The sequence below is a fragment of the Dasypus novemcinctus genome, chromosome 6, assembly GCF_030445035.2.
Source record: "Dasypus novemcinctus isolate mDasNov1 chromosome 6, mDasNov1.1.hap2, whole genome shotgun sequence".
Classification (NCBI taxonomy): Eukaryota; Metazoa; Chordata; class Mammalia; order Cingulata; family Dasypodidae; genus Dasypus; species Dasypus novemcinctus.
The window spans coordinates 112,948,020-112,957,353 of record NC_080678.1 but is presented as its reverse complement, the minus strand read 5'-3'; the positions used below and the strand labels follow the sequence as shown (position 1 = coordinate 112,957,353).

The 9,334-nt window shown below is 55.8% G+C and overlaps 1 long non-coding RNA gene across 4 annotated transcripts in view; it reads right to left on the bottom strand.

Annotated features, from left to right (window-relative positions):
• Positions 1 to 2,333: 2,333 nt before the first annotated feature.
• Positions 2,334 to 9,334, bottom strand: part of LOC131278795 (uncharacterized) — an 80,267-nt gene continuing 73,266 nt past the window's right edge. For all 4 annotated transcript variants that reach the window (XR_011649090.1, XR_011649089.1, XR_009186230.2 and 1 more), the window contains one exon: positions 2,334 to 8,463. This is a non-coding gene — a long non-coding RNA (uncharacterized lncRNA). The remainder of the gene's footprint in view (positions 8,464 to 9,334) is intronic.

Sequence of the window (9,334 nt, the reverse complement as noted above, 5' to 3'; positions counted from 1 at the left end):
TTTTAGCCAAGAACTTGCTTTCTTTCCATCTTTATGTGGGAGAGAAATAAAACACCACAAGGCCAAGATTCCAGATTTCGAATACCTGCCAATTCCAGAACCTTCCAGCCTGGGTTCTGACCCCCAGACGACTATCTGGCAGGTTGGTGAAGGTGTGAGGAGCCTCCTGCTTGGGGGTGGGCCCTTGGCCCCTGAGCGGTGTCCTGGGAGAAGGGGCAGCGGCTCCCCACATTGGCAGATGGCAGGCTGGGGGAGGCTGGAAATGAGGCCTTTAGGGAGAGGCGGTTGTGGACTGCTGGTGGGGGGGAGCGTGGACCCCAACTCTGTTCTGCCCCAGCCTTCAGCAGGTCTGGCTGCACCAGGGGCTTCTGAGCGCAGAGCACCCTGCTCCCCCAGGCGCAGGAGACCCAGCTTAGGGGTGAGGCATCAGCAAGGCCCTTCCCAGGGCGCCCGGGACCTCCCTGGCCTTGGAAATAGCGGCGCCCCCGGGGGCGGCAGGCCCCCTGCAGGCTGCTTCTCCAGGAGGGGAGGTGATGGGTGATTTGCATAATTTTGGTTCAGTTTTTAGGATGCAGGCTGGGAGGCCTAAAGACCATGCAATACAATGCGAAATCCCTAGAGGAACCCTTTCCTTGAAAACCTCCTTCTCCCATCGTTTGAGCTGGCACAGCTCTGAGCAGAGAGGACTGGAAACGCCCCGACAGGGGGCAGGGCGGGCGGGAGGAGCAGGGACGAGGCGACGCCTGCCTTCCGCTCCCCGCGTGTCACCCGGCAGGCCGCCGTGGGCCTCGCCCCGCTGCCCCGGCTGCCTGGAGGAGGCGCTGCCTTCAGGGCCGTGGCCAGGGGCTCCCACCAGGGCAGCCCAGGCAGGGGGGCATGCGGGCAGGGCAGGTTTCCCCAGGAGCTTGCGGGGCCCGCGCGCCTCCCCTTGGCCACTCCTCTCGGGCGTGAGGCCGCGTGGGCAGCGGGGACCTCACCACAGCTGACCCGGCCGCCCTGGGCCCGGGCCCGCAGGAGGCGGCCACAGGGGTGCGCCCACAGGAGGGGAGCAGGGCTGGGGGCCCGCGGGCTCCTCCTGCAGCGCGCCCCGGGCGAGGTGGGCAGGTGCCGGGGCCTCAAGACCTTTCTGGGTGCTGCGCTCCCCAGCTCTCCAGGCCCCCTGCCTCGGGGCTGGGCCAAGCCCCCAGGCCCTGAAGGTGAGGTGCTCTGTCCTTCTCTCCTCACACTGTCCAGCAGAGACGTGGCCTGTTCCTCACGGAGACTCCCTGGACGCAGCTCAGTGCCCAGCCCCAGCCCCAGCCCCGCCGCACCCAGCTCATGGGTGGTCGTCGCCATCTGGTCACCCTGCCCCTGGCCACAGTGTCCTGGTGCAGGGCCCAGCTCTCCTGTCCCACCTGTCCCTGGGTCCTGTCTGCAGCCCCCCTGCTCCTCCCCTTCCCTGGGGACGGCCTCTGGGGAGATGGCCCCTCATGCCCCAGGCCCCTCCTCCTTCCTGCGGTCCCAGGATAGACCCCCAAGGGCCCTGCCCAGACAGCCAGCCCAGGCCCTGCCAGGGTGAGGCCCGAGCACTCGGGGCCTTTCCAGTCCCTTCGTCTTCCGTGCTCCCACCCACGCCCCAGCCGGGCCTCCCGGGCCCCCTGTCCCTGCCCACCTGGACAGGGAGGCCTCAGGCTCCTGCAGTCCCACTGAGCCTCACTCCCCACAGTCCCCCAGAGAGCCAGGCAAACCCCCCTCAGCTCGCCCTTCCTGGGAACTGGGCGCTGCCTTCCCTCGGGCTGTCTGAGCTGCGCCATCCCCCGTCCTGTGTGCCAGGCAGGGGTGGGGGGTGGAAGGGGACATGCCAGGGACAGTGTCCACCCCTGAGGACTGGGAGGAGGTGGGGCTGATAATGTGGAGAGAGGAATGGGGCGCCTGAGGTTAGGGAAGAGGTGAGAGGTCAGGAGGGGACAGAGGTCAGGGAGGAGGTGTGAGGTCAGGAGGGGACAGAGGTCAGGGAGGAGGTGAGAGGTCAGGAGGTGTCAGGTGTGATTCAGTGGGGGTCAAAAAGGGCTCAGGGAGGGGCCAGATGGAGTTGGGGGGCTTCCCCAAGCATGTGGCCTCTGAGCCTGGGAGCACATGGGTGTTTGGCAGGTGGAGAAGGTTGGTGAGAAACATAACAAATGCAGCTCAGTGTGGGCTGTGGCTGTGATTGGATCCAGCATGTCAAAACGGTGGGGTACTCCAGGGGAGGGCAGCCTGGGCGGTGGGGACACCCTGGGGGTCTGCAACCCCCCAGGACTGCATATGACCCAACAGTAATGCAATGTGAGCCACGTATGCAAGCCGCCACAGCATTTAAGTTTTCTATTATTAAAAGTAACAGATATTACTTTTAATAATGTTTTATTGAACCCACTGTGTCCAAAATACATTCCCTTCAAAATGCAGTCTTATTTTCCTACGCTGCTCAAAGCAAATTTCAAGAAGTGGCTCGTAGTTTGAACAATGGGAATTTTTGCATCATGGTTTTGAAGTCAAGATGATGTCCAACTCAAGGCTCATCAGGGCGAAGATTTCTTCCCCAAGACCAGCTGCCTGTGATCCTTGGCACCTCTGTCACATGGCAAGGCACATGGTGGCACCCATCTCTTCTGGGTTTCATTGATTTCAGCTTCTTGCTCCCTCTCTGAACTCCAGTAATAGGATTAAGGACTATCCTGAGGGAGCTGGGCCACACCTCAACTGAAGTAGCCTCATCAAAGAGCCCTATTACACTGGGTCCACACCCATGGGATCAGATTTAAGAACATGTTTTCTGGTGTACAGACAGCTTCAAACCACCACATAGTCAATATAAAAGTGAATGGGATGTTTATATTGTTTTGTTCATACCAAACCTTCCTACCCAGTGTATTCTTTGCACTCACAGTTCAATTTGGGCCAGCCATGTGCTCAGGAGCCACACGTGGCTCGAGGCTCCCATATTGGATGGCTCAGGTGTAGGACCCCATACTCGGCAGACCTGCATCTATTTGTAATTCCTGTTTTGAATATCTCTCTGAATCAAAAACTAATCTCATCGTGATTTTATCTGCATTTTGCAATATTATTGAACTTATCTCCTGAAAGTGACGTCTAAATGCTTATGGAACCATAAATGACAGGGAATGGACAGCATGCATGTGGTTCTGGTCATAGGCATACCCAGTGTGTCCCTCCAGCCTCCTCTTACTGATGGGAGCATGGGTTCCTTAATTGTGCATGCTGGCAAGGGAAAGCCCAGGGTTCATCAGTCTACTCAGTCAGGCCCTCCCACAGGGCAACAATGGCCTCATCTACTAGAAAGGACACTATGCTCTCAAAAGAGACATAACCTACTCAGTGAAGGAAGAGAAGTTTAAAAGCATTGCAGCTCAAGAATTAGGCTTATATTTAAAAATTGGTCTGATTACCTGTTTTTAATACCACCTCTGGTATTTCTGAAGAAATATTCTGTTAAACAAAGCAGACATGACAATTCTAGATCCTTTGAAAGCATGTGTTTCACCCCCCAATATTATGATAAATTGGTTAATGATTTAAAAGGCAATCTAACTCTTCAACCCAAAAAAATAAGTCTCCCAAATCAAAGTTCCTCATATATAACTATGATTTCTTCTGACATTCTTTGATCTAGAGTGAAAAAATTCTTTTTTTAAACATGCTACGAAGCTCCTCTACAATATCATATTTTTGTTCACTTCTGCATGATTTATCAACTGCCAAATTCTTTTGAATATCAACTGTAGAGTCAGATCCATGAAATATGCCAAATTATAAAAGATAATAATAAACATAAAAAAAAGTAATTATTTATGAGAACCCAAAACTTGAGGTGGTGACATCAGCAAAATGGTGGAATAAGAGGCTCCTGGTGAATGGCTCTTCTTAGAATAGTGGAAACCTGGCACTCTGTCAGAAACAACTTTCCCAGAATTCTGGAAATTGACTGGCAATACATAACTTTTCAGTAAACAATGAATCAGAAAAAGAAAACCTAAAATTGGTGGGAAAGCTGCAGAAAACCTTCACTTGTGAGCCCCTCCCCAGCTGTTGGCTTGGCCCAGTGTCTGAGGCTTGATGGTTTGGCAGCCTGCACATCTTGAAGTGCTGGTCCCTGATGCCTGGTGATTCTTTCACCTAAACACACACATTACACGTCTTTGTACATCAGCTCCAATCTGCTTCTTCGAAGACTGACTCAAAGCACGTGTTTGTTTTGCCTAACATGGAATTTGCCAAGGATGGAGAAACAGTGCAGAAAGGAGGAACAGAGCACGGGAACAGAGCTGAGATGACTGCAGTGTCTGGGGTGAAAGACTGTAATTGATACAAACAGCACAACCCAGGGCCCGAAGAGGAGAACCGGAGAAGAGAAACTCCTTTTGTAGAGAGAAAACAGTTGCACATACTGAAAAATTCTTGAAAGGTCCCAAACATGCCAGGGCAAGATGCATGCTTAGAAACCCTGAGAAGAATCTAACTTTTCACCATAAACTGACCTGTACATTCAGTATAAACTGGGCTGGATATTGAAGAAGAATCTCAACACACAGCCAATGTACCCTAAAATCTGGTAGAATTCCAGAGTCAAAACCAAAGGAATTAAAAGCCCAGACTTTGACAGAAGATCACAAAGCATACAAAGAAACAGAAGAGATGGTCCATTGAGAGGAATAAAGTAAAACAACAGAAGAAGCACAGATACTGGATGAGTAATCAGGGATTAAGTCAACTCTCACAAATAAGTTCACTGAGCTAAAGGAAATTATGGACATAGAAGTAAAGGAAATTGCAAAGCCGCGTGGAGGAGAAAGTCCCCAAAGGACCAGCCGGCCCACGGGGCAGCCCTACCACCACCTCCATGAGGCCCAGTGCCGCTGGCATCCGACTCCACGGTGTGGGGTCCGCTGGGTCCTCAGGGCCCGCAGCTCCTGGTCTGGTAAGGGCTGAGCTGAGCGCAGCCTCCACGCACAGGGCACTTCCCCACTGCCCACAGCCAGAGCAGGCAGTGGCTGCAGTGCTGAGCCCGTGCCCCTGTCACGGCACCCCCAGCCCAGACCCAGCTCCAGGCACCAGTGGACTCAGAAGGACCCTGGGCTCGGGGATTCAGACACCGCACTATGAGGCTGTGTGTTACCCAGATCTCTCCTGTCCACTCCCAGAAGCGCCCTTCCCAGCTCTGGCTCTCAACCTCAGCACCAGCCTCTGGCTGAGCAGGAACGCCCTGGAAAAGCAGGTCTGGGGCTTCCTGCCTGGAAACCTTTGTCTACGTCAGTCCTGGCCCTGAAATGCCTAATTAAGTGACCGTGGCATTGTCCTTAACCTCTCTGAACCTCAGTTTCCTCCCCTTTGAAATGGGAGTTAGAATACTGTCATATACCTGATGATTAGAAATCATATGTCCAGTCTGTGGGGGTCTCCACCTGTAACCGGGGATGGCACCTGCCACCTGGAAATGTCAAGAGCTGGATGATTCCAAAGAGGGAAGGACTGGGTAGCCTGGGAGTCTTCTCTCCATTTAATACCCCCACCTCCAACGCCATCTATTCCTAAGTTCTTAGGGTTTCCCTACAGGATTCCATTCAGCTGTCCCACAGGGGCCACAGGGCACTGAAGAGGTGCCCTCCCTGATGGGACCACCGAGAGGAAGACGGTGGTCGCGTCAGGCAGGTGAGAGGCCAGGGGCAGCACTTGGGGGCCCCGGATGGGGCGGCACCAGGCCTTCCTGCCACGACCCGCTGCACCCGCTTCCCTTTCTCTGGCTAAAGACGTGTTGGTGGCATCTGCCTCCAACAGGGCCCGAACTTCCTGGAGCCAGTGACAATAAGAACAACGTCCCCAGAGCTGAGCGTGTGACTCTGTGCCTTAGAAAATCTGGGCTCCAAAGTTCAGGCCCTGCTCCCAGTTTAGATTCTTCCTCCACTGCCAACCCGAGGCATGTGCCGTGGATTTAATGAGAGAGATTGGGGGGTGGGGGTGACAACTCAGGCAGCGAAACAGTCCTGGCCTCTTCAACCCACCTTCCAATCTCTCGGGGACACCCCCTGGAGATGTCAGAGGCAACCAGGACCATGGAAAAGACACGGGCCACTTGGAAAATGAAACAGCCCCATCATCCGGGTAAGTAAAGCCCGGGCTACGTGACCCCAGAGGCAGGGAGGCCCCAAGGGGACTGGGGAGCACCACGGCCAAGCCCGAGCTTCCTCTGGTCCCTCAAGGCCCTTGCCCTCCTGGACAAGGGATGAGCCCACCCCCCGCCGCCCGGCTGCCGCAGGGGCTCCTCCTGTCCGCTCTGCACACAGGGCCCATCAGTGGTCGGCGTCCCGGGGCTGCCCCGCACCACACGCAAAGCCCACCTGCAGCCCTTCTGCTCTCCCCCATGCTTTCCCGTGAGAGTGCCCATGGCTTGCTCGCATCGCCACACTTCTCTGTCCTCTCACCCAACACCTGCCATGTTGCATCACCCCGAGGACGGGGTCTGGCTCGCACCCCTTTCCTCCAGTCTGCTTTTCATGGTATCCGGTCCCTGGGATGCGGCGCTTAGTAGGAGCTCCTAAAGGGCTAAGTAGCAGGTGAGGCCAATGGCAGCTCGGCCTCTGGGACCCTGTGTCTTGAGGGTTTCTCATGAAGCAGGGGCCAGCTGGGGGCTGCACGAGGTGGGGAGGGGCCTGCAGAGGCCGTGACCAGCAGCCCCTTGCAGAGGCTCTCACCGTGGTCACACACGCCCCCACCCTCCAGGCCTATGGGAGTGGGAGGGTGTTCTTCTGGAATCATCTGGCTCTTGGCCTGGGGCCCAAAGTTCGCAGGGTGCAGGCTGAGGCACTGTGGGTATTTCAGGGTGGGCACCAAGGCCCCAGGCCTGTGGGCACAGGGCAGCGTCAAGGGCGACCGTCTCGGGCATGGGCAAGGAAAGGCGACGGGGCAGGGTGGGGTGGGGATCCTGGGAGGCTGCTGAGGACCCTCCTACCCACTGGCTCTGGGCTGCTGCTGGGCGCCCCCCAGCCCTGTCCAGTGACACTTTGGAAGGGAGCTGAGCAGTGGTGGGGTTGGTTCTCCACTGTTCCTGGGGCTCGGTCTGCACCAGCCCCAGCAGGGTTTTCTCTCCAGGAGAAATGGCCCTTGTGCTCTGGGGAAGAGCCCCTCGGGACAGACAGGGGCTCCCAGGACCCCTCCCACTCCCCCAGGGGCCTTCGCCCCCCACCTCCCAGATGCAGGCCCACAGCAGAGCTGGCAGACCCTCCTGAGCCCGTGGCTGGCCCCGCCTCCCCCCACTGCCTGCTGCAGGCCCTTGGCGCTGGCGCCCCCTGCAGGGCCTTGGTTTCCCTCTGGAGCTGGCCAGGGGAGGACCGCCTCCTGCTAGGTGAGGAGAGGGAGGCGTCCTCAGCCTGTGAGCACCCTCTGGGTTCCACTTGCGGCCCGCGAAGGACTGAGAGTAACTGCAGACCATAAAGATGCCTGAGCCCAGCCTCTGCCTCCAGGCTCTGTTCCCAGGCCGGGGTGGCCAGGGCGAGGGGCGAGGGAGTGCCAGGTACTCACCAGCAAACACCCAGAACCTAGTAACACACAATTCACCAAAAATGCAGCAATTCTGAGGGTCCTAGTGGCCCCCTGTGAGGGTCTGGGGGAAAAGAGGGCCCGTTTAGCTCCCTCCCACCCCGCACAGATCCTGTGACTCCCCCTTGCTGTTGTGAACAGCCCCGCAGAGCAGCAGGTCACAAAGTGGCCACACGTCAGCCTCCTGGCCTCATAATCATCGGGTCCCGGGGCAGACGGAAGGGGGCGAGCAGGCAGGTGCGGCCGGTGCCCAGAGCCAGCCGCTGCCCCTCTTGGCGCGCTGCGCGGGTGCGTGGCGAGGACGTGCGGGCCTAGGCCAAAGGCGCAGGCCGGGGCCGTTCAGCACGCGCAGAGGCGCCCGGCGTCTGGGCCTGCCCTCTTCTGACTGCTGCTGCTGCTCCTGCCACCGCAGCTGCTGAGCTCGGGACACAGACCCCGTGTTCGGGGCGGGAGGAGCGCTTTGTCTGCAAAGGGGGAGCCAAAGGAAAGCGTGAATTCTGAGTTTGACCTCTACTTCATCCTGGACAGGTAAGTGGGTGGCGCCGGGAGCAGGGGCCCCGGGAGCCGGGGGCGGGCAGTGGGCGGAGCAGGACCCAGCTCTGCAGGAGGTGCCCCATGGCCCTTCTCTCGCCTGGCTCTGGGGGGCGCTTCCATCAGGCACGACCAGAGAGGGCTCTGGGAACTCCTTGCTTCCGGAGGCAGAAGGATGCTCTAGGCTTTTGTGTCCAAACACTTTTCCTTTTCAGGGGAACAATGCCACCATCGTGTTTCTGCAAGGCGTCTGTCCCTCCATCAGGTGGACTGGTCCTTGTCCTACTTCGCCTTAAGCAGGCAGCAAGGGCAGGTGATGGCTAGGAGCTCCCTCCTTACTCACCAGTTGCAAATCTCCTACAACACAGGACAAAAGATAGAGTCTGCAGGACTGAGCCTTCTTTTCTGAGCATCAAAAATAATTAACCATTTTCCAGATCATTAGAAACACTGGTGAAGGGGCACGGCCCACCAAAGACTGAGAGTGAAGCATAAGCTTTGAGAACACCCTCTCTTCCCACACCTTACAGCACACCAGCAGGGCTCAGTGCAGTAACAGTGGGTGTCAGCGCAAGAGCTGCGAGACAGACTCTCTCAATAGGAGTCCTGAGGGAAGTGCAAAGTCAAGAGGGAAGGAAAAAAACAAGGACACTGGAGGAATTTGAAGCCTCTTTCATCTACAGCTATAACAAATGTTAAACACAGCCAACTCCTGGCCAGAATAACATAAATCCTCATGCTAAAGCCTATTTACTTCAGTTCCCGTTACCTAATACCACATGTCCAGCTTTCAACAAAAAATTTCAACAAATGCCAAAAAGGCAAGCAAAAATATACTCTGAAGATGCAAAGCAATCATCAGAACCAGACTCTGACATGGCACAGATGTTGGAATTATCAGAGAAGAAACAAAGTGACTTTGAGAGATATGTTCAGGACTTGAATGGAAAAAGCAGACAACATTCAAGAACAGATGAATAATATAAACAGAGAGAGAGAATCTCTGAGAAAAAAATCAACAGGAAATGCTAGAAATAGAAAACACAGTAACTTCAGCCATAAAAAAGGAATGAAGTTCTGATACAGGCTACAAGAAGGAAGAATCTTTAAAGCATCATTCTATGTGAAATAAACCATGATTCATGATTCCACTTATATGAATAAGCATTTTCATATAGACAAAAAGAAGACTGTAGGTTACCAAGGGGTTGGGGAAAGGGGAATGGGG